This window comes from Piliocolobus tephrosceles, chromosome 1 (genome assembly GCF_002776525.5).
Source record: "Piliocolobus tephrosceles isolate RC106 chromosome 1, ASM277652v3, whole genome shotgun sequence".
Taxonomy (NCBI): domain Eukaryota; kingdom Metazoa; phylum Chordata; class Mammalia; order Primates; family Cercopithecidae; genus Piliocolobus; species Piliocolobus tephrosceles.
In genome coordinates this window covers 22822256-22845048 of record NC_045434.1, presented here as the reverse complement: position 1 = coordinate 22845048, position 22793 = coordinate 22822256, and the positions used below count along the sequence as shown (strand labels likewise).

General features: G+C 44.1%; 1 protein-coding gene across 1 annotated transcript in view; it reads right to left on the bottom strand.

Moving 5' to 3' along the window:
• Positions 1-22793, bottom strand: part of UCK2 (uridine-cytidine kinase 2) — an 87883-nt gene that overhangs the window by 49877 nt on the left and 15213 nt on the right. The window lies entirely within an intron of this gene.

Here is a 22793-nt window from a genome sequence, read left to right as displayed (position 1 = left end):
GTGCTGCCAACAGCAAGCACCAAGAATTCTGCACACCAGTTTGGAAGGAGTATAAAAAACGTCTAGTCTTTTAACCAATGAGTTCCACTTCTAGGAATTTATCCTAAGGAGATCATTAAAGAACAAAAAATTAACTTACGAAGATGCCCGTCATTGCACAAAAGTGGATTGACAAACTACATGGTCACCAATAATGGGGGCTGTAAGTTTTAGTACACTACACATATGGTGTGATGTGTACAGCTACCAAAGGACATGTTTGAGAATAATATTTGGTAATACAGGAGATGTTCAGGATACATTATCAAAAGTGTAAGTTTGTGTGGGGGGGGGGGTATGTGTATAAAATCTCGATTTTGGCCAGGCACAGTGGCTAACATCTGTAATCCCAATACTCTGGGAGCTAGGATGGGAGGATCAATTGAGGCCAGGAGTTCAAGACCAACCTGGGCAACACAGTGAGACTCTTATCTCTACAAAAAGTAGAAAAAATAAAAATTAGCCAGGCATGGTGGCTCACCTCTGCAGTCCTGGACACTCAGGAGGCTGAGGTGGGAGGATCACTTAAGTCCAGGAGTTCGGGGCTGCAGTGAGCTATGATCATGCCAATGAACTCCAGCCCGAGTGAAAAATTAAGACTGTGTCTCTAAAAAATAAAAATTAAATAAAACTAAAATCTCAATTTTATCCAAAACCTTTTTGCCTAAAACCTTACTTATATATATAGGTTCCATACATATATTTTTAAAAGTTTAGAAAGAATTGTAACAGTGTTAACTGTTAGTTAATGGTTAGGTTTGGGTCATGAAAGTTTTCTCATCTTTATACTATTCTATTCTAATTACTTTTTATATACCCAATAATCAGGCTGAAGCATAATGAGGTGAAATCCTAAACCCCATACACAATATACTGATACCTATAAAAATAATAAAAAGTTTGTTTCTGAAATGTCATTTTTAAAAAATCTATTCTCACTTGGCACCCTGGGTGTGACCATCACAAAAGCCAAAGAATGCACAGGAGGTGGCAGATCTAGGACCCTGATATGTGGAGTCATGTACCTGGATATTGAAAAATAAGGCAGGACCTGGCCGGGCATGTTGGCTCATGCCTGTAATCCTAGCACTTTGGGAGGCCAAGGCGGGTGGATCACCTGAGGTCAAGAGTTCGAGACCAGCCTGACCAACATGGCAAAAGGCTGTCTCTACTAAAAATACAAAAATTAGCTGGGTATGGTGGCAGGCGCCTGTAATCCCAGCTACTTGGAAAGCTGAGGCAGGAGAATAGCTTGAACCCAGGAGGTGGACGTTACAGTGAGCCGAGATTGCAGAGCAAAACTCCTTCTTAAGAAAAAAAAAGGAAAAAAAAAAAAATAAGGCAGGAACTACTAAAAAACTACATGACTTTCTGTAAAACACATAAGGTGATTGCCATATTTAACAAATACATTATATAAGTGATATATAATACATGCTTTCTATATAAATTTCAGGGAATGTAATTTTCATCACAAACCAAATCAGTCCGTAAACTCGCCATCAGGAACCACTAGATGACCTCCATGAGTCTACTACTAATATTTTGTATTGCAAGAACACCCTGCTGGAGGTTATTTTGGCTCAACTGTACTAAAGTAAAATCAAAACTAATTTCAAGCATGCTTTTTTAGCATCTGGTTCCAATGACAACTCCCTTTATCTCTCAGAAGCCCTTGGTTTGAAAAGAATGTTCTCTTCTTTACAAAATGCCCTACAGGCAATCCCCAACTTACAAACACACTGCCATCGAAAAGTTCACTCACTGTGCAACACTGGGAACACATTTTCCCAGACAAACGGGTGGTTCCCAGCATAGTTTCTAATGCCAGCTTAACCCGTACTGCTGATGAAATATTGAAGATCTGCTTAACAAAATCAGGAAACAATACTGCTTCTAATCTAAAACTGAAGTAAAAAAGAACACCAAAAATGCTGGTGCTTGCAGATCCAGAAAAGCCTATGTTTCTGAAGCATTTTTCCTCACACCATTCACAACAAATGGCCAACACGGCTTGTTCTCCAACATACAACCTGCTCACTCTGTGCAGACTTCTTTACTCCAAACCTCTGCCTTGCTAATTTTCCGTGTGTCTCCAGAGATGAGCCCTCAAGTGCATAAATCCTTATCAGGGTCAATCTGCAAAGCAGATCTTTAGCATACCTGGTACCTGGCACTGGAGAAGACAGTGTCCTCTGATAGACATCACAATAGCTGTCTGTCTCTTTTCTTTGGACCCACTAGCTCGCACATAATATGTTTCCGATGTTCCCCATCTGGCTGGGGACAGCTGAGAACCAGACCATCAGAATGATCTCTAAGTAGGCACATGCCTAACAAAATCCCTAAAAAAATAGTTGTTCTTTTCTACCTAGGGAAGTCCTATTATTTATTCTTTATTTCTATACACAAATCTAACAAGCTTCTTTTCCAAACTTCAAGAACCATAAAAAGGGAAGTGAAAGGGAAGGTATCCAACATTTGTTGATGGCCTTTCTCTGTGTGTCAGACACTTTTTAAAATTCTCATTTACAAGAGGAAACTAAGGGTTTAAGTGTCTTGTAAAGGTCCCTCGGCAACGACATGAGACCTGTGGGCTGAAACCAGAACTCACTTGGCTGGCCCTAAAGTCAGTGGAGGCTGGGTTGCAGCCAGCTGCCACCCGATGTGCTACTATACGGAAGTCAAAAACTGACATCAGACTCAGCCTGCAGCGGGCCATTCACTCACTGTTCCTTAAGGACACAAAGCAGTGCTTGAAATACTTCCCAAACATCTCTCTCTTAAGTTTTCCCAAGTGCTGGCACTTCAGACGGGCTGTGAAACACTGCTAACCCTGAGGCTCCAGGCAGATGAGGTTTTTACACCAAAGGACCTCCCATCATCTCCATTCGTCTCTGCCTTGTGCCCGCATCAAGAGTGGGCCAGACTACACCCTATGGATGTTTTCTGATCTGGAAGCAGCACTGTTCTGACCCTGGCTGCCTTAGCAAGAGCAACTTTGCTCTTCACTTGTTCAGAATGAAGCATGAACAGACACTCCAGGACTGGGGTGAAGAAATTAGCTTTAGAAGTTTATCATCTGAGACTACCGTACTCTAAAGAAAGGGAAAATGGAGATTAAGAGACCGTGCATATGAACAAAGAGATTGATGAGAGCCAAACCAGATGACTAACAGTTTCAATCAAGTATTTAGCAAGGATGATTTAGCACCCTTCTACCAAGGGTGATGAGAGGACTTATGGCTTTCATTTCAGTAAGCAAGGACCTTCAAGTGGAAGTCATGAAAGAATAAAAAATGATGATCAGAACCCCTTCTACCTTCCAAGGACCTTCCAGCTAATTATCAGTTAACTGAAAATGATAACATAATTTGCTGAAATTAAAAGTGGTATCATGAAATCGGCATGTATTTTGCTAGAGGCAGGATTGGCATGGTGAAGAGAAAAATAAGCCTGAGTCACACAAGCTGGTGTCTGAATCCAGATGTGCTGTCTGACCTTGGGCAAGGTTGTTACCCTCCTTTAACCTGAGTTCCTTCATCTGTAAAATGGCCAGGTAGGGAATGCCTATCTTAGTAGGCATGTAATAATCCCAAACACTCAAGAAACCAGAGCTATTGAGTTTTACTGTTTTTAGGATACAAACTATATGACAAGTTGCTGCTAAGGTTGGCATGCCTGTGTCCCCCTAAAATGCCTGTGTTGAAACTTAATCCACAAAACAATAGCGTTAAGAGGTGGGACCTCTGGGGGGTGATTAGGTCATGAAGGCTGGGCCCTCATGAATGGAATTAGCGCCCTTTTAAAAGAGACTTGGGGGAGCCCTTTTGCCCTTTTCACCATGTGAGGACCATAAAAGGTACTAACTATGAAGCAGAGAATGGGCCCCCACCAGACACTGAATCTACTGGTGCCTTGAACTTGGGCTTCATAGACTCCAGAATTGTAAGCTATAAATTCCTGTTGTTTATAAATTACCCAGTCCAAGTTATTTTATTATAGCAGACTGGACAGATGCTTTCTTTTCTTTTTCTCAACAAAGCAGTTTCAAGTATTATACTTCCTCCCAATTAAAGTATCACAAATCATGTAGACTTGGTCCCTACTCTCTTAGAGTTGACCACCACAGCTCTAAAGATTACAACAGGCTGGGCGCGGTGGCTCAAGCCTGTAATCCCAGCACTTTGGGAGGCCGAGACGGGCAGATCACGAGGTCAGGAGATCGAGACCATCCTGGCTAACGCGGTGAAACCCCATCTCTACTAAAAATACAAAAACTAGCCGGGCGAGGTGGCGGGCACCTGTAGTCCCAGCTACTCGGGAGGCTGAGGCAGGAGAATGGCGTAAGCCCAGGAGGCGGAGCTTGCAGTGAGCTGAGATCCGGCCACTGCACTCCAGTCCGGGCGACAAAGCGAGACTCCGCCTCAAAAAAAAAAGATTACAACAGAAACAAGGGAGTCAAAAATAGCAAACAGATGTGAGATAGGTTAAAAATTCACTCTGGGGCGGAGCGCTGTGGCTCACACCTGTAATCCCAGAACTTCGGGAGGCTGAGATGTATGAATCACTTGAGCTCAGGAGTTCCAGACCAGCCTGACCAACATGTTGAAACCCTGTCTCTACTAAAAATACAAAAAATTAGCCAGGTGCGGTGGTGTGCACCTGTAGTCCCAGCTACTTGGGAGGCTGAGGTGGGAGAATCACCTGAGCCTGGGAGGTCAAAGCTGCAGTGAGCTGCGATTGCACCACTGCACTCCTGTCTGGGCAACTGGAGTGAGACCCTGTCTGAAAATGTGGGACCCTGCCTCAAAAAAAAAAAGAATTCACTCCACACAAACATCATGCACAACTGCAGGGAGATGAATTATAACCCTAGGTGATAGTCCCCTCTACTTTTGTCAACAGTAGAAAAGCGACTGGAAAAGCAAGGAAGGCTTCAACAGGAAGAGGGCAGCTTCAAAGGTGTGGCATGTGGCCTTCAAGACAAAGCTGTGGAGAGCAGGGACAAAGGTGGATACAAAGAACTAAGAAGGTGATCCTGAAAGGCAGCAGGCAGGTGTGACCAACACAGCCTGAAAACAAGCAGTGGGAAACAGGCTGGGCATCTTGAATCAGCCCCGCAGTGCAACTGTGTGCACGGAGTTAAGGCGGGGACTTATCAACGTCCAGTGGTCTGGATTATAGCAAAATAAGATGGTTGCTTGAGCCTCCTTCAAAGCTGTGAGCCCTGACGCAAACAGCAACCCAAAGAAGAGTGAAGACTGGTCCTGCACAAGGAGACTAGTGGGGAGGGGTACTGCAGTGGAACGGGAGGCCTGCTGTGATGGGCAAGGCCGGGTGGACAAGGTGGGCAGGGAAAGGTCAGAGAAGGCAAGAGCTTCTTCCCCAGAGTTGAGTTTGGGAAGAGACTTTCACTTCCAACCCATTGATCTTTCTTGAGAAAGGTCTCACTGAGAAAGGTCTCACTCACGACTTACTTCAGCCCTCAACTCCTGGGCTCAAGTGATTCTCTCCTACCTCAACTTCTCCCCACTCCTCCCTGCACAGTAGCTAGGACCACAGGCATGCACCACCCCACCCTGCTAATTTTTTGTGGTTTTTTTGTACAGATAAGAGTTTTACCATGTTGCCTATGATGTTCTCAAATTCCTGGGCTCAAGTGATCCACCCGCCTTGGCCTCCTAAAGTGCTAGGATCACAGACATGAGCAACGGTGCCCGGCCCCACTGATCTTTCTGACAGGGTGCTATTTAGGTCTGAAATGCAGGGGAGGGTTCAGGGATCTGGGTCCAGAGGGTAGAATGTCACTTCACTGAGAGCTGGAATACATATAACAATGAAAGTTCAGTTAAGGGGTTCAGTTAACCAACTCAGACATCAGCAGAGGACCGGCAGCAAGTCTCCAACACAGGAAGGAGACAACAGCTCTGGACTGGGGCGGGGGCAGGGGGTCCTCCTCTAGACATCCAGAAACTTCAGGGGTAACAAATGCTGTTAACCTCCATTCCCAGGTTGCCAGCAGCCTCCTCTGCCGGGAAAAATGAAATGATGCACCCACTCAGAACACCTGCCCCAAGAAGTTCAAAGTACACTTGGAAAACATGGCCTTTTTATGTAGATTTAATTACAGTCCTCCATTCCCTGTGTCATAAACGTTGCAACTCAGTGAACTGTCTTATCTTTTTCATTCTTCAAAACACGGTTATTAAACATGTTGTAGCAATCCCAGCAGAAGATTTATCCAGCAGATGCCAATCTGCAGAATTTGATTCCTGGTTTACGCAGTCCTTTCAACAGTCATGTAGCTAACAAAACAGTCCCTGAAGGCCTCAGAATGATGAATATATAAAACAGGACCCGCTCCCACAGTAATTGTCACTGCTTTGAACACAGTTGGAATGCCTGGCTTCCCCGTCACCCTTGCCCCATCAGCATTCCATCTTCTTTCTTGCAATGACCCTGGCCAGGTCACTGTGAACATCTTCTCAGAGACTGGAGAGGGGAAGTTCCCAGAGTCCAGGAGTCCAGAAGTCACTGCAAGGCCCCTCCTCCCACGGGGCCTCTCCTGGGCTAAGGGATAAGTACCAGGCAGGGAGTCAACACAGGGGTCCTACAGAAAGGGCTACGAAGTAGGCACTGCTGGCTCAGCAGACTGTGTGACATGTCCAGACATTTCTGCTTCATGACCCGGCATAACCTTCCTGGACTTGGGCATTCTCTCCAGGGACAAGTTCCCAGGCTATCAGAGCAGCTGGCTGCTTGTTTGTTCACCTGTTAGCAAATCGAGCTATTGTAGGCAAGGCTCCCAATGGGGCGGACTGGGAACCACAGCCATTCTGCGGAACACCCAGGGTGGTACTGACAGACCCACCTACACACATCGGAGGCACAGGGCATGGAAGAAGAGGTTGGTCGCCCCACATGCGAATCCTTGGTTCCATATCTTACTGGCTGAGCAACTTCAGGCAGGTTATTTAACCTCTCTGAGCCTCTACTCTCTCCACTATGACAGAGGTCTAGGACCTCACACTTCGGGATAAAAGTGCACGAACTATTAATCTCCAAGGAGCATCTTGCACAGTGGCTATAAACTCACTACATGCTAGTGGGGTCTTCAAACATCCGCCTTATTCACACATCTGATATATCCTGAACTCGTGAGTTTTTGTAATGGTCTGAAAGGAGAAACACCTTTCTCCAATCCTACTACCCTGCTTACTCCCTCTTTCTCAGAGTGCTAATTCCAGATGTCATGATCCACAAAACTCCTTCTGTATCAATTCTCTCAATCCCCCCAGCAGACACAGTCTCTCCTAGTAGTCAGATCTGTCCTGCTGGAAGGATCTAACCTTTTATGGGGTGCAGTAAACACTGACAGCCTAAAGCAAACGTTGAGAGGTAAAAGGGAGAAAGTAAGGCCAGCAGGAGTAGGGTGGAATGACAGATGTCAGCCAGAGCTGCAGGGGAAGGACATGTGGTATACAGTGGTAATGGGACATCATTCAAATGCTTCGCTTCACACACAGGGCTGTCAAGCTGGCCTCAAACTGCTGTTCCTGCCTCTCGCTCCTGCTACATACCGGGTGTGAGCGCACACTGCTGTTCCAAGCCCTCCAATTCTGTCTGCAAATGCCACCCTGCGTGTGCCTGCACACCCCCTTTGCAATCTGCCTAACTCCTGCTCATCCCTCCAACTCCAGCTCAGTCATTACCTCCTGTCATCTGCCTCCTCCAACTCCCCACCCTAGGCAATTGTGGCTCCCTCATGGGTATCCCCACAGTACTCTGCACTCCGTATCATGCCACTTACGCAACTGCACTGTCATGGGTTATGTCAGTTATCTGTCTACTGCCTTACTCATCTTTGCAATGCCAAATACTAGAGATACAACAGACACTCAATGTTGGCTGAATAAATTAATGTATCAGATGGTCCTTAGTACTGTAAGTCACCTACCGCTACAGTGGACCCTGATCAGCTTAGTACAAAGCATGACTCAGAGAGAAAAGGGTTCAAGTATTGGATGTGCCACTGACCAGCTGCATGTGCTTGGGGAAGGCACTGCCTCTCTGAGTCTTAGTTTTGTCATGTTAATATGTAACAAAGGAGGGGTGAATAATACCATCTACCCCATAAGACTGTGGTTGACTCAAGATCACTTGGGAAAGCAGATGTGAAGATTCTAATAACTATGAGTCCTCTCTTGGAGTTGAAATACTTTCCCAAGCCCCTAAAAACACTCTCTCTGCAGAGAATGAAGGCAAGACATATGTATGCCTGTCTTCTGAGCCTCATCTGTGTCAACATGTTTGCAAAAGCAGAAAAAAAAAAAAACCTTGGGGCTGCCTATAAGAGCCATATTTAACATATATCCTTAATTCTCAGGCTCTGAATACTTGTCCCAGTTGACATCTGCAGCTGCTAAGAGTGACATTTGACTCTGGAAGTGTGTTCCAATAAACTTACCTATTAAAGCTTTTCAGCTCCCACTGGATAAGCCTAAGACTAAAGACTTAGGACGGTTAACAATTAAATCACTTCCCGAGAAACTAACCATAAGCAATTTAATATAATCATGTATCACAACTCCTAATTCACTTACTGAAACCATTAAAAATCTCTGTTCCTAATAAATAACCCTCCGACCAACTGCAAGATAAAAACACACAGGAATGTCAACTAAATTTTTAGACTAAGAACCAAGGGTAGTATAAGAACCAAGGGCAGTGTGGTTAAAAAGAGGGATGAAGATTTTTTTTTTTAAAGCTAAATGCCTCTGAAGCTCATTACAAGTTACTTATGAAGTGGGGGTCGGGGGAGGAAATTTTAATGACAAACAAAATTCATCTAACACTCAAAATACCAGGAACTGGGGATACAACAGGCACTTAATGTTTGCTGAATAAATTAATGTATCAGACAGTACTTAGTACCATAATTTGGCTACTGCTTCAATGGGCCCCAATGAGCTTACTAGATAACAGAATTCAAAGAGAATATTCAAGCACTGACTATGCCATTGATTAGCTGTGTGAGCTTGGGAAGATACTTTCATTTCTGGGCCTTAGTTTTATCATCTAAGTGCAGATATATGTATCTTATAATATGTAATAAATGTTTGTTATATATACAGATAAAGAAAAGATAAAACCTTCTACACTGGAAGACACACATCACTTTATCATGGGGGAGTTCTTTATGGTTTATAAATATTTTCATACTTATTTTCACATTTTATTCTCACAACACTCAGATGCTATAGACAGGACAGATTCTCAACCACTGGACAGAGATTATCAAAAACCACAGGTTAGTCCATTTGCACCAGGGTGTAAAAAGGCCATGCAGAGAACAGATTCAGTGTATTTTGATTTCTGTACTCTGAAACTTTTCCCAAGGGTTCACACTGGCCAGGACAAGGAAACGCGGTTCCAAGTCTCCACAGGGCCAGGCTGGCTCTGTAACGATGGACAAGTTCTCATCCCCAGCCCACATCCACCTGTACTCCTCGAACATTCAAGTTCCCCATCACAGTAGCCCCAGCTTCTACACACCAGTCAGACACAGTGACTTCCAGCAGCTCATGCACAGCAAGATTCAAGTAGCATATACTCTTCTGCTCTGCACATATTCAGACACCAACAGAAACCCGGGAATGTCCAACTCAGCTGCCTGAGATGTTATGTGGGTCTCAGCCCGGACAGAAAGAGCTTTCAAGAAAAAAAAAAAAAAATGAAAAAACTGGGAAGTGACCGAATATACATGTAAAAACAGTTTTACTTCCTGCCACGATAGATTCTGGGCCCACTGAAATGTGTTAAAAAAACTGAGTGAGCTGTCCTGAAACAAGATGTGAGGAAGTAGAATCTGTTGCTATATATAAGCACCTTATTTGGGGACATCTTTGCTGAAAAATAAATGCAGATTCAGACAAGAACTAGGAATAGGTGTTTATGGAATGAATTAAGAAAGCCTAACACATGGTAATTCCCCTTCACATACTAAGAGCTACCTGGACCTGTCAATCACAATCTATGTCATTCTAAAGGTAAAGTCTTTTTCATTTATTTTATAAGCATCTATCTCTCTAGGGTAGGACAGTTTAAAACGAAGGTGGGTGGGAAAAACACAGGCTGGCTAACCATCTGCATGCCTTACAATTTAAGGCTGAAAATGTAGCAATGGTAATTTTCCCCCAGTGAGCTACTTTATAGAATCTGTCCCTCTCTTTTCAGTGTCATGTGTACGAAGTATCTAGAAAATTATTTATTATACCTTCATACGGGAATTTATTTAATTATTCAAACCCAGTTAAATTCTTCTCAGTTATGTTCTCCTACAGTAGGGTTCTGTTCGAGTTGGGGATTGGTAGGAAGAACAGAAGAATAAAGGAAAGATTTCGAGGACCAGAACAAGGCATGGAAGGTAGTATTTAAGGACTAGAAAAGATACGGTGAAGTAAGATAGGAGCTAAGTGGGGACGGTGGGGGAGCTGCTTCAGAGTGAAGGACTGAACGAAATCAGGACAAACACAGGAAAGTCAAATACAGATTTTTTCTAACCTAAAGAGATCCAAAAGACTTATTTATTTATTTATTTATTTATTTATTTATTTATTTATTTTTAAAAAAGGAAGCCTAGTTAGCAATGCACAGTCTAACTCTAGAAGACAGGGCTGGGGGCTGCGAAAGTGGGACCCAGTTCCCTACTACACTGGTCAGGCTGGCAATGGCGCCTTATGCTACATGTTGGTTCTCTGCAGTATGTGACTAATCAGGTCCTACAGCAAAACCAGGGAAATCAGTTTACTTCCTCATGGGACACTTGAGAATCATCTGAATGAGGTTAACTAATATCCAAGGAGCAGACATAATTTGTTCTCCATCCCCCCCTACTGTGGCGACACACGTCCAGCAGCAGGAAGCAACACACAGGGAGGAGCGGTTTCCAGCTCCCAGACAGTCTTTTTTTTTTTTTTTCTTTTGAGACGGAGTCTCGCTATCACCCAAGCTGGAGTGCAGTGGCCGGATCTCAGCTCACTGCAAGCTCCGCCTCCCAGGTTCACGCCATTCTCCTGCCTCAGCCTCCGGAGTAGCTGGGACTACAGGCGCCCGCCACGTTGCCCAGACAGTCTTTTTGTGTGGGGTCACACAGACATTCTCAGCCTGCCCCTGTGCTCTAAGGTGCCTGGTGAAGCCACTCCAGAGCCCGCTGCTCCAGTGCTTCTATGCTCTCAGAAAGTCTCAACAGGCATTCTGACTCACAATCTGAACCCCAAAATGAGAGGAGGTAAGAATGGCACCTAAACTTTCTCAGACTTCCCAAATTGGAGCATGGAATTCTGACTACACAGATCTAGTTGAAAGAACTGGTGAACGTTCAGCATCCAAGAATCTAAAACTGCTACGAAAGAAATTTTGAAAGATGAGGTCTTTATATTCTAGTAACAAAATACAGCTGCTTCCATGAGTGGACATTCCAAAAGCCCTTGAGTGTCTACCCAGATCTTTACACTTAGGGTAAGTTAAGAGTTCTAGGGAAGAAACTCACTTGTCTCCAGTTGTGAAATACTCAAGAAGGGAGACAGAATTACAGCACAGAGATAAGAATGAAAAAGATGCAGGATAGCAATAGTGCCTAAACCTGGTAATACTAGGGGCCTGAAACAAATACTTTTCATTATTTTCATGGGTCAGAAGGCATCAAAGGATGGAAGGCGTAAAGAGGAGGAACACTCTATGAAATACATTCTGGCTAAGGATGACGTTCATTGAGGGAAGCACTGATGTGAAGCAGAACTTAACTCTGAGGTTTAAAATTCCTTTCTGGGTAAAGATCCTTTCTGGAAAAAAAAAAAAAAAAAAAAAGCCTTTCTGCAAACACCTGTTTGGAGAGGGGGTAGGTGAGAGAGAATCCACTAGATTTAGCAGAAAGATATAATACTTGGCCTACTTTTTAAAAAATAAATATTTGGCATATTTGACATGGTTTTTATGGCATTTTTTTAAATGAAAACAAAAAAATACATCAAATATGCCTGACAAGTGAAGGGCAGGAAATGCAATAGGGAAATATATTTATCCTTTCACTTTGCAAATAAAGGTGGGCATTAAAATCACTGAGATGATCTGCTCTTCCCAGCACCCAAATTTTCCCCCATCTCTGATTAGATTTGGGAGAGGCCTCACCAGTAGGTTCGGCTCTTTCTGGGGCCTCTCGGCACTAGCCCTAAAGCCTAACAGCAGCCCAATATTAAAACCTGTTCTCTATGACACATATGATTCTGCAAAACTCCACGGGAAGGCGGCCCCTTGGAACTCACACGGAAGAAGGATCAGGCCTTGATATTCACATGACAAGTAATCAAAGGGGCAACTTAGAAGAAAAGAAACCAGAGCCAGGGCACCAAGAGAGGGATAACCTTGGGAACCATAACCTTTAAGGGAAGACCACTCTTTAATATTTGAGAGATGTTTGACTATTCATTAATCATAATACCCAAGTAGTTTCCAGAGAGCTGTGGCAACACTTCCCATGCCATCTATTTCCCCACACCATTTGTCCACATACCCACCCATTCTTTCTCCTTTCTACCCAAATAACAAGCCACCTCCTGTCCCAACTCCAGGAGAAATAACTTATATAAGGAAGGATAGATGAAATGCTAAGAGGCAGGTTAAGAGATGTGTTCTGTGGGACTAAATATATGGGTCCCCTGCTCTGGAAGCCTTTTAAAAACCATAAGCACTAATTTACATTCCTACCAACAGTGTAAAAGCATTCCCACTTCTCCGCAGTCTCGCCAGCATCCACTGTCTCCTGACTTTTTAATAATCGCCATTCTGACTGGTGTGAGGTGGTATCTCACTGTGGTTTTGATTTGCATTTCTCTGATGATCAGTGATGAGCTTTTTCTCATGTTTGTTGGCCACATAAATGTCTTCTTTTGAGAAATGTCTGTTCATATCCTTTCTCCACTTTTTGATGGGGTTGCTTTCTTCTTGTAAATTTGTTTAAGTTCCTTATAAATTCTGGATGTTAGACCTTTGTCAGATGGGTGGATTGCAAAAATTTTCTCCCATTCTGTAGGCTGCCTGTTCATTCTGATGATAGTTTCTTTAGCTGTGCAGAAGCTCTGTAGTTTAATTAGATCCCATTTATCAATTTTGGCTTTTGTTGTAATTAGTTCAACCATTGTGGAAGACGGTATGATGATTCTTCAAGGATCTTGAACCAGAAATACCATTTGACCCAGCAATCCCATTACAGTGTATATACCCAAAGGAATATAAATCATTCTACTATAGACACATGTACACATATGTTTAGTGCAGCACTATTTACAATAGCAAAGACTTGGAACCAACCCAGATGCCCATCAATGATAGACTGGATAAAGAAAACATGTTACATATACACTATGGAATACTATGCAGCCATAAAAAGGAATGAGATCATGTCCTTTGCAGGGACATGGGTGAAGCTGGAAGCCATCATCCTCAGTAAACTAACACAGCAACAGAAATCCAAATACCACATGTTCTCACTCGTAAGTGCAAGTTAAACAACGAGAACCCATGAACACAGGGAGGGGAACACACACCAGAGCCTGTTGGGGGTGGGAGGGGAGGGAACTTAGAGGATGAGTCAATAGGTGCAGCAAACCACCATGGCACACGTATACCTATATAACAAACCTGCACATTCTGCACATGTATCCTATTGTTTTTCTTATGAAAAAAAATCCATAAGCAGCTTCAAGCCTTGGGCTCTGAGAGGGTCACATTTTAATAAATATTGCAGGGGCGGGGGAGCAGCATGCACAGAGTAGCAACAGTAGCTTTACCAGCTTGACTTTGATTCTTATTAGGCTATAAGGAGGTCTTTCAGAATGTTAAATTAGCCAGACTATCGACACGAGGTACTCATGTTGGGCTGAGGTCACTCCTATGAACCATATCCAGATCCAGGAAAAAAATACATGGGCACAAAATGAGGGCTTCCAAATAAATGTTCAAAAAAAAAATAAGACAAAGGCAAGAAAGAGGCTGAGAATCTGTGTTTGTGGGCGAAGCCAGGAAATAAGGATAAACCGCAGAAAGAAAAACTATCATGACAATGCACCTTTCACAACCGTCTTTCTCACTACTGCTGCCCCTGGGGGCGCATGATCTCAGAGACACCCAGGTGCACTGGACCAGCTCTAAAGATGAGACAAAGATAACAGGAGGAGCAGAATCTCCAGTCTGCCTTCCCAAGATTCACCCTGTGTGACCTGGAAGGGACTTCACAGGCTGGTTAGGCTGGGTGCAATGGCTCACGCCTGTAATCTCAGCACTGGGAGGGCAAAGCGGGAGGACTGCTTGAGCCCAGGAGTCCGAGCAACATAGCGAGACCCATTCTCTACAAAAAAAAAAAAAAAAAAATGTAAAGGCCGGTCGTGGTGGCTTACGCCTGTAATCCCGGCACTCTGGGAGGCCGAGGCAGGCGGATCACGAGGTCAGGAGATCGAGACCATCCTGGCTAACACAGTGAAACCCTGTCTCTACTAAAAATACAAAAAAAAAAAAATCAGCCAGGCGTGGTGGCAGGCGCCTGTAGTCCCAGTGACTTGGGAGGCCGAGGCAGGAGAATGGCGTGAACCCGGGAGGTGGAGCTTGCAGGGAGCCAAGATAGTGCCACTGCACTCCAGCCTGGGCGACAGAGTCAGACTCCATCTCAAAAAAAAAAAAAAAATTTTTTAAATTAGTCACATGTGGTGGCATGTGCAACTGTAGGCCCAACTACTTGGGAAGTTGAGGCAGGAGGATGGTTTCAGCCCAGGAGTTCAAGGCTGCAAAGAGCTGTGATCACACCACTGCACTCCAGCCTGAGCAACAGAGCGAGACTTTGTCTCTAAGAAAAATTAAAAAATTAAAAAATAAGGCCAGGTGCGGTGGCTCACACCTAAAATCCCAGGACTTTGGGAGGCTGAGGCAGATGGATCACCTGAGATCGGGAGTTCGAGACCAGCCTGACCAACATGGAAAAACCCCATCTCTACTTAAAATACAAAATTCGCCAGGTGTGGTGGCACATGCCTGTAATCCCAGCTTCTCAGGAGGCTGAGGCAGGATAATCACTTGAACCCAGGAGGTGGAGGTTGTGGTGAGCCAAGACTGCAACACGCACTCCAGCCTGGGTAACAAAAGCAAAATTCTGTCTCAAAATAAATAAAAATTAAAAAATTTTTAATGAACAAAGGCTGTTTAGTTCAGTCTCCTCAACTTAGATCTAAGGAAGGTGTCTTCTCTGGGACATGTAGTGATCTCAGGTTCTTCTCACTATTTCATACCATTTCTGGGTCACTCCAGTCCAAACTCTTACCTGTTAATCCAGGCACTCTCTGAGTAACAGGTGTTATTAACTACATCTAATTTACAGAGAAGATGACTTGCCTGCAGCTACTCAGCAAAACCTGTTTCAGAGCTGGGTGAAAAATGTGGAGTCAGGCACCACACCAAGAACAGAAAGGAAAACTACCTTGAGCAAGAAAACCCTCTGCTACTCATTCCAAGAGACAGATTTTTCCTGTCTAAAACGAGCTTTTCCATTTTCACAAGTTTTCCAGATTCCCTCACTACAGTCACTCTCCAAAATTGGTTCCTAACTCCCAACACAAAAAGTTTAGAGCCAAAAATGGAAAAAGGAACTCCGTTTTAAGCAGAAATTTCATGTTTCTCTATGCAGGCTGGAAGCTGGCATTGTGTAAAACTATAATTGGTGCCCTAGCACTGGCTTCCTCAGGAGAAAAGGGCTTGGCCTTCCTCATCTCACTTCACCTCTGGCCCACTGCCCTGCCCATCATCCCTCTCAATCTTAGAGGCCAGAATACCCTAGACCAGGCTGGCTTCAGGACAGTTTCATTAACCACAGCCCCACAGAGAAATCTGCTTTGGTCCCGAGTCCACTCTTTCCCAGATCAGAGCCCACGGTTGTGCCAAGCACTACACAGAGACAATATTTTGCTTCTCGGTCAGGTTCTCAGAGCAGAAGCTCTCCACCACCTGACCAACTCCATCTGGTTTGTTGGTAAACACCTGACATCCATAAAACCACAACTCCCCCTCTATCCTTATGCTCTGCCCCTTCCCCCACTCTGGATAGACTGTACCAAGGAAAACTGTATCAATACTGACATTCCAACTATTAGATCAGCCTAATCCTTTTTTTGAGTGTACTTTCAAGAAACCTCTGCTCTTCCCTACTATCTTTTTTAAAAAATGGGGTTTCACTTTGTTGCCCAAGCTGATCTCAAACTCCAGGCCTGAAGCAACCCTCTCACCTCAGCCTCCCAAACTGGGATTACAGGCCTGAGCCACTGCACCCCCTCCATCATTCTTACTTTTCATAATCATGTTAATTTGCCTTTTCCCACATCTGGCTCATTTTGTACCAAATCCAACTAGGTTGTCCCATCTGAGTGCTTTCCTGTGACCCACCATGTTTTCTGAAATATGGTGGGCTTATTTCTATGACAACCTAAGAATAAAGACATGAAAGGCAGATAGTATCAAAAGCCGACACAGATAACAGGTCATCTATTTCTACTCAGAACTCCTCATCTATGGATGTAAAGCTCAGGGGTTTTTTTTGGTGTGTGTGTGTGTGTGTGTGTGTGTGTGTGTGTGTGTTTTGGAGACAAGAGTCTCACTCTGTCATCTACGCCAGAGTACAGTGGCACGATCTCAGCTCACTACAACCTCTGCCTTGCTGGGCACGGTGGCTCAAGCCTGTAATCCCAGCACTTTGGGAGGCCGAGACGGGCGGACCATGAGGTCAGGAGATCGAGACCATCCTGGCTAACATGGTGAAACCCTGTCTCTACTAAAAAATACAAAAAACTAGCCAGGTGAGGTGGCGGGCGCCTGTAGTCCCAGTTACTCAGGACGCTGAGGCAGGAGGATGGCGTAAACCCAGGAGGCAGAGCTTGCAGTGAACTGAGATCCGGCCACAGCATTCCAGCGTGGGCGACAGAGCGAGACTCTGTCTCAAAAAAAAAAAAAAACAAACCTCCACCTCAGTGGGTTCAAGCGATTCTCCTGCATCAGCCTCCCAAGTAGCTGGGACTACAGATACACATCAACATACCCGACTCATTTTTGTATTTTTGGTAGAGATGGGTTTTCACGATGTTGGCCAGGCTGGTCTCAAACTCCTGGCCTCAAGCAGTCCTCCTGCACTGGCCTTCCAAAGTGCTGGGATTACAGGCGTGAGCCACCACGCCCAGCAAAAGCTCAATGTTTCTTCAAGAAGTTCAACCTCCACCAATACTTTCTAAGAGTCCAGACTGCCTGTACAAACCAATAAGGTAAAATTGAGTATCTGAGGAGAAAAATGAGCAAGTCATAAAATAAACCTAGGTAAGCTACAACCACATGACAACCTCTAACTTCACTCATAATTAAAATCCACAAACAATATTTCCCCAACTTTTTCAACTCAGATTAGCAGTTAAAATGTTCACATGATTATGTTAACGTTAAATGTCAATTTAACCAAAACTTGATATAATTGCATCGGAAGATGAATAAAAGTGTAGGGAAGCAAAAGGTATCACTTAAAACCTAATCTTCGGCCGGGTGGAGTGGCTCAAGGCTGTAAATCCTAGCACTTTGGGAGGCCAAGGTGGGCGGATCACTTGAGCTTAGGAGTTCGAGACCAGCCTGGCCAACATGGTGAAACCCTGAACCCAAGAGGCAGAGATAGTGAGCCAAGAGTACACCGCTGCACTCCAGCCTGGGTGACAGAGCAAGACTCAGTCTCAAAGAACAAACAAACAAAAAAACCCTAATCTTCAAGCTGGGAATGATGGCTTAGGCCTGTAGCCCTGTCTACTCTGAAGGATGAGGCAGGAGGAGTGCTTGAGGCCAGGAGTTCAAGGATGCACTATGATGATGTCTGTGAATAGCCACTGCACTCCAGCCTGGGCAACACAGTGAGATTCTAGCTCTAGAAAAAACTAAAAACCTGATCTGATCTTCTAAAAGAGAAAGTCAATAAAGAGTCAATAAACATAGTCAAGGTTGAGGGGGTGATGCAAATTAAGAAAATGTGATTTTTTCAAATATGGAGATAACAGAAATAGCTAGAGAATTTAAAAGTGGTTGTTTCTTAAAAATGGGATGGGGTAAAGAAGGAAGGACTACTGATTTTTGGTTACAGGCCTTTCTAGGTGTCATTATTGTTATCAATACCATCACTATCAAAAGCGATAATTATTGCCTGTTTTCCATATACCAGAAAACATTTCAATTGCCTTTTCCATATTATTTATTATTGTATGTAATCTTTACAATCCTCACAATATGGGCAGGCACTACTTTGGTACCCATTTTATTGATGAGGAAAACTGACACACAGCAAGTAACTTTGTCCAAGATCATTTCACTAGCAAGTGGCAGCACTTAGACGGTGTGATTTGTCTTTTTATACCATATACTTTTTTTACTCTTACCAAAGTAATAACTTATATGTTAAATTTTTAACAATATACAAGTACACATACACTTCACAGCAGCAGCATCTGAAAATAAAAATGGCCAGTTAAATAAGGGTGTGAGCTATCTCCACTCTACATGATACAAAGTTCACAAGGGGACAAAGGCAGTCATGACATTGCTGTCATGTCACAACATGAGATTTAATCTGAACAGGTGCCCCCATATACAGGCTAAGCCCATACATCCACCTGATGAGTTCCTCTTCACTGAGGAACAGTCCAAACTGCCCTCTCTCACTTTATTCCCACTGATATCATTTTCTGGGACTAGGAATAAAAAGGAAAAACACAGGCCAGGCGCGGTGGCTCAAGCCTCTAATCCCAGCACTTTGGGAGGCCGAGACGGGCGGATCACAAGGTCAGGAGATCGAGACCATCCTGGCTAACATGGTGAAACCCCGTCTCTACTAAAAAATACAAAAAACTAGCCGGGCGAGGTGGCGGGCGCCTGTAGTCCCAGCTACTGGGGAGGCTGAGGCAGGAGAATGGCGTAAGAAACCCGGGAGGCGGAGCTTGCAGTGAGCTGAGTGAGCCACTGCAGTCCAGCCTGGGCAACAGAGCGAGACTCCGTCTCAAAAAAAAAAAAAGGAAAAACACGTTCTAATCCCTAAATCAAGTCAGCTTCCAGGACCCTTGTTGCCAACTTGACAAAGAATACATCTATATCAAAAAGGACTCGTGCTTATCCTCAACCTGGGATCTGGCATGAAACACTGTCCCCAGTGAAATGTGAAATGCACACTTAACAACATTCTCTGTGCAGTTTCATAAGATAGATAGCCCTTCTGAAGCCTATCCATGGATCCCAGGCTAATCTAAAAACTCTTGCCCTACAGGTAAACTGTCTGCTACCACCAGAGGGAAACAGAAGGAAAGATAAGACTTGACCAACTTTCAGATGCTTTGTTTTGTCTAAAAAAAAGGGGGGGGGGGGCAGTCTCTTTCTCGTTATCCGCACAGTTATAGAAACTAGGAAAAGACCACAGTCAAAATCCCATACCCATAGGAATTCAATACCTGTAGGAATCTAGGGACATTAAATAAATTTTACATTGTTGTGTTTCTTTAGAGACAAAGTCTCACCCTACTGCCAATGTTGGAGCACAGTGGCACAATCACAGCTCACTGTAACCTCAAACTACTGGGCTCAAGTGATCCTCCCACCTCAGTCTCTAGAGTGGCTAGCTAGGCTACAGGTGCCACACTCAGCTAATTTTTTTACTTTCTTTTTTAATTTTCTGTAGAGACAAGGTCTCACTATGTTGCTCAAGCTGGTCTGGAACTCCTGGGCTCAAGTGATCATCCTACCTCGGCCTCCCAAAGCACTGGAATTACAAGCATGAGCCACTGCACCTGGTCAACTTTCTTTGCAGGGCATGACATCCAGTGAGAACGCACAGAATGCTGGGCGCAGTGGCTCACACTTGTAACCCCAACACTTTCGGAGGCCAAGGCGGGAGGATCACTGGAGTGTAGAGTTCAAGATCAGCCTGGGCAAAAAAGTGAGACTCCATCTCTAAAAAGAATTTTAAAATTAGCTGGGCATGGTGGCATACTCCTATAGTACCAGCTACTCAGGAGGCTGAGGCAGGAGGATTGTTTGGGTCCAGCAAGTTGAAGCTGCAGTGAGCAGTGATCATGCCACTGTACTCCAACCTGGGCAACAGAGCAAGAGCCTGTCCCAATCAATCAATCAATGAACAAACAAACAGAAAACAGCAGCTGCCATCTGCAGGAGCACCCCCTTCCCCAAAATACTGCTGATGAGACTTACATATTTCCCAGATCGCAAGGAGACTGATATTTAGCTGATGTAAAACAACTCAGATCCAGTTAATTGTTACACGGCTAAAATAATGTCACACCTCAAGGGACATGCTCTCCAAAGAGTTGTGAAGAAAAAATGTCTGTTTCCCAAGAGAGGTAACATTCATTTTATAAGTACTTCATCTGTGCATAAATATGTATTTGTAATTGAAAAGGAAAAGCTTTATGAGGAAAACAAATTATAGCAACTAACCTCTGAGGAAGAGTGGGCCAAGAAGATACAGAAAAAAAACCAAAGTGCCTTTCCTACCCTCTGCTGTGCAGAGAATATTCCACCTCTGGTCACCAAAATGTGTGGGGATTTCTCCCCACCAGCAACCAATCAATTCACCAGCAGACACCAGCTGGGTCTCCTGTAATTCAATTCCGACATGATCTACCTGGAGAGCGCGCCAGATCCCACAGGCTGAGAGCTCAGTCCCCAAGACTGCCCCATACTTCAGATGCCAATGGCAGGTCCCAGGTTGTGACCTGTGCTTCTGACAGAGGCTTTTAAATCAGGGTTCTCATGACCCCTCCTTAGGCTCGATTAATTTGCTAGCGTGGCTCACTGAGCTCAAAGAAACACTTACTTATGTTTACCCATTTATTATAAAGGGAACAATTTATAATTTATTATAAAGATTACAAAGGAAACAGAGGAACAGCCAGATTAAAAAGACGCAAAGGGCGAGGCATGTGGGAAGGGTGCAAAGCTTCCACACCCTCTAGAGGCAGTCACCCTCCAGGAACCCCCATCTGTTCTGCTATCTGGATGCTCATTCAAAAACTGTCCTTTTGGGTTTTTCTGAAAACTTCATTATATACGTATCATTGATCACAATGCTGCCATTAGTCATCAGCTCGACCTTTAGCCACCCTCTCCCTCTCACCTCCCCAGAGGTCAGGGGCATGGAGCTGAAAGTTCTAACACCGTAATCACATAGCTGGTTCCCCTGGCAACCAGCCACCATCCTGGCTATCCAGGAGCCCACCACAGTTACCTTGTTAGAACAAAAGATGCTCCTATCACCTGGGAAATTCTAAGGGATTTAGGAGCTCTGTTATCACCCAGGAAATTACAAAGGTTTTGGGGGCTGTCAGGAACACATTAGAACAAGAGGTTCTCCTAATGCCCCTATCCACAAGGGTTTTAAGAGCTTTGTGCCAGGAATGAGACCAAATACATACTTCTTATTATATCACAGTACCACAGGTGCTGAAGGATTTTATTTTTACTTCTTACTTGGAATACCTCGTGTTCATCCAACCTCCATAGTTGAATGTCAACTATGAGGAGGCGGTCATTCTAGGTGCAGGCACTGCAGAAGGCATATGTGCCCTTTCAGGCTTGCATTGAGATTCCATGGAGCCGAGTAGGTTTTTTGGACTCCGAAGCCAGGAGTTTAAATGCCAGCCCCACCTGGCACTCTGCTATGGCACTGTGGGTACTTAACGCCTTGGGGCTGCAGTCTTCCTGTGTTGAAATTGGGGATAAGTAGAGTACCTTACCTGAAGGGGCTGTGAGAGGAAATAAAGGCATTAACACAAATAAAACACTTAGAATAGCACTTAGTATATAGTTAGTGCTCAGGAAGTATTAGCTATTACCGAAAGAAACACACTGAAAAGAGATAAACAATAAACACATGCAAAATTATTTCAAATGGTATCAGTGATATAAGAAAAAAATAAGGCAGTGGAATCAAGAGTTGCAGTAGGCACTCCATTAGTATTAAATCAACATTTTACAAGAACATATGTTACTTCTGATTAAGAATAAAAAGTGGCAAAACATGATAAAGGTTGTTCTCCTCTTTTTTAGATAGGGTCTCTCCATCTGTCACCCTCAAACTCCTGGGCTCCACAGATCCTCCTATCTCAGCCTCCTCAGTAGCTCGTACTATAGGTGCATGCCACCACACCTGGCTAATCAGTTATTTTTTGTAGAGATGGGGGTTCCACTCTGCTGCCAGGCTGGTCTCCAACTCCTGGCCTCGAGTGATCCTCCCACCTTGACCTCCCAAAGTGCTGGGATTACAGGCATTGAGTCACCAAGCCCAACCAAAAGTTGTCCTTTCTAGTAAGTTAAAAGCCTGTACCATCCCTCAAAAAATCTGTGGCTAACGACTTCTTGAAACTCAATCATGTCCCTAATTTCTGCTATAAATGTAGCATTCATTTAAAGATGACTTTTTCCCCAAAACTACAGATGTGAAATTAAGTTTTCAAATCTTAAATTCTGATACGAGAATGAGAAACAAAAAAGACCCAGATGAACTCCCAGGTAAACCAATCTCACAATCATGGTTTCAGAAAAAAGACTTGAATACATTCACTCAAGTATGTTTGAGCAGCTACAATATTCTAGGCACAATGGACAGAGATAAAGACAGTGACCCT